The following is a 2,573-nucleotide window of genomic DNA, read 5'->3' as shown; positions in this document are numbered from 1 at the left end:
AATTGCCTGAACCCAGGAGGCGGAGGTTGCGGTGAGCCGAGGTCGCGCCATTGCACTCCAGCCTGGGTAACAAGAGTGAAACTCCGTCTCAAAAAAAGAAAAAAAAAAGGAAAGAACCTGGATCTCCACTGACCTTGTTAAGCAACTTGATGTCTTCCTGGGTGAATTAAGAGCAACTTGATTGTGACAGTCATGAAAATGGTGTGCACAGGAATGAACTTGTGGTCTCAGAACAGAATATAAAATCCACCCTGTGACCTCCACAGCCCTGCTTGATTGGGTCCTGCCCAACTTTTCAGTGTCATCACTGACTTCTTTCCTTCTGCCCTGGCTTTTCTTCGTGTTCTTGAACATGCTCTTCCCAACCTCAGGGACCCAGACCTGCTACAACCTTCTCCCCATTGCTTTTGACCAGGCTGCTCCTCCTCACCCTTCAGATCTCAGCTGAAAGGTCCCTTCCACAGGGTGACTCCACCCAGCATAGGTCCCTCAGCTACCCTGCCTCACGGCCTCTGCTGGACCACGTGGCGGTTCACTTCACAGTTCTTCATTACAGAGTTGTTTGTTTCCTTGTTCATTGTTAATCTTCCCCAGAGGGTTGTGTGCACCACCTGGCAAGGTGTTCTGTCTCCTCCTGTATCATTGGCATCCAACATCGTCTCTGACACAGAGATAACCTCAACACATACATGTTGGAAAAATAAATGAATGAATGAATGGTAACATGTTGTTTACTCATTCACCCATTCAATATACAGGCCTTCTGCTGGGTGCTGGAGGAGGACTGAGGCATGGGTCATTAACCCAGTTCATACACTCATATTGCTTAAAAGCCAGTGCTATTTTTTAATGAAAACAGAGCCTCAGAAAACAGCTCTTGAACTGACAGACATCTGCAGTCTTCCTGGTCAGGGGACAGACCTCAGGGTATTGATGGCAGCAAAGGTCCCAGTTGAGAGATCTGGAGATTACCTTTTGCAACCCTATCCTTTATCTCTTTGGACATTTTTTCTCCCAATTTAAAATAGATATTTTATTACTTTCTTTTTATTTTATTATTATTTATTTATTTTGAGACAAGGTGTCTCTCTGTCACCCAGGCTGAAGTGCAGTGGCATGATCTTGGCTGACTACAACCTCTGCCTCCTGGGTTCAAGTGATTCTCATGCCTCAGCCTTCCAAGTAGCTGGGACTACAGGCGCATGCCACTATGCCTGGCTAATTTTTGTATTTTTAGTAGAGATGGGGTTTCACTGCGTTGGCCAAGCTGGTCTCAAACTCCTGACCTCAAGTGATCCTCCCATGTCGGCCTCCCAAAGTGCTGGGATTATAGGTGTGAGCAACCACACCCAACCTTATTACTCTATTTTTAGACCTGATTATTTTAACAAACTGCATGTCGAACTTAATTTTCCCATTCTTTTTAAATTAAGAAATAATATATATGTAATAACCATTTAAATATACAATTTTGGCTGGGCGCAGTATATGTATGTATATAGTGTATACATATCTACAAATTTATGTATACACACACACACACACACATACACAATTTCCTGTCTTTTAGTATATTCACCAAGTTGTGTAATCATTACCACTCTCTTTTTTTGAGATGGAGTTTTACTCTTGTTGTCCAGGCTGGAGTGCAATGGCACGATCTCGGCTCACCGCAACCTTTGCCTCCCGTGTTCAAGCGATTCTCCTGCCTCAGCCTCCCAAGTAGCTGGGATTACAGGCATGCATCACCACACCCAGCTAATTTTTGTATTTTTAGTAAAGACGGGGTTTCACCACGTTGGCCAGGCTGGTCTCAAACTCCTTACCTTGTGATCCACCCACCTCGGCCTTCCAAAGTTCAGGGATCACAGGTGTGAGCCACCATGTCTGGCCAATCATCACCACATTTTTTTCCCACATACCCGCTGTGTCAAAACCATTATCTAATTCCAGAACACTTTCATCATCCCAGGAATAAACCCCATATCCACTAGCAGTCATTCCCATTTCTCCCTCCCTCCAGCCCCTGTCTTGGGCCCTGTCTCTATCTATTCTGGACACATCATATAAGTGGAATTACACAATATATAACCTTTTGCCTGTCTTCTTTCACTTAACATATGGTTTTTAAGGCTCATCCATGTAGCAGTATGCATCAGTACTTCATTCCTTTTTCGTTTCTTGTTTTGTTATTATTTTGAAACAGGGCCTCACCTTGTCACCCAGGCTGGAGTGCAGTTGCGCAATCATGACTTACTGCCACCTCAACTTCCTGGGTTCAAGTGACTCTCCTGCTTCAGCCTCCTGAGTAGCTGGGACTTCGTTCATTTTATGACTATGACAGTAGAATAATATTCCACTTTGTAGGAGTACCACATTTATTTATTTATTCATTAGTTGATAGGCATTTAGGTTATTTCCACCTTTGGGCTGTTATACATAATGCTGCCGTGAACATTCGTGCATGAGTTTGAATGGACATATGTTTTCACTGTTTGTGGGTGTATACATAGGAGTGGAGTGGCTGGGTGATACGGTAACTCTATGTTTTTTTTTTTTTTTTTTTTTTTTTT

General features: G+C 43.5%; 1 protein-coding gene across 1 annotated transcript in view; it reads left to right on the top strand.

Annotated features, from left to right (window-relative positions):
* Positions 1 to 2,573, top strand: part of TTLL9 (tubulin tyrosine ligase like 9) — a 63,999-nt gene that overhangs the window by 20,916 nt on the left and 40,510 nt on the right. The gene's annotated exons all lie outside the window — the stretch shown is intronic.

The sequence above is a fragment of the Cebus imitator genome, unplaced genomic scaffold, assembly GCF_001604975.1.
Source record: "Cebus imitator isolate Cc_AM_T3 unplaced genomic scaffold, Cebus_imitator-1.0 Scaffold18, whole genome shotgun sequence".
Classification (NCBI taxonomy): Eukaryota; Metazoa; Chordata; class Mammalia; order Primates; family Cebidae; genus Cebus; species Cebus imitator.
This window is presented reverse-complemented; position numbering and strand designations above follow the sequence as displayed.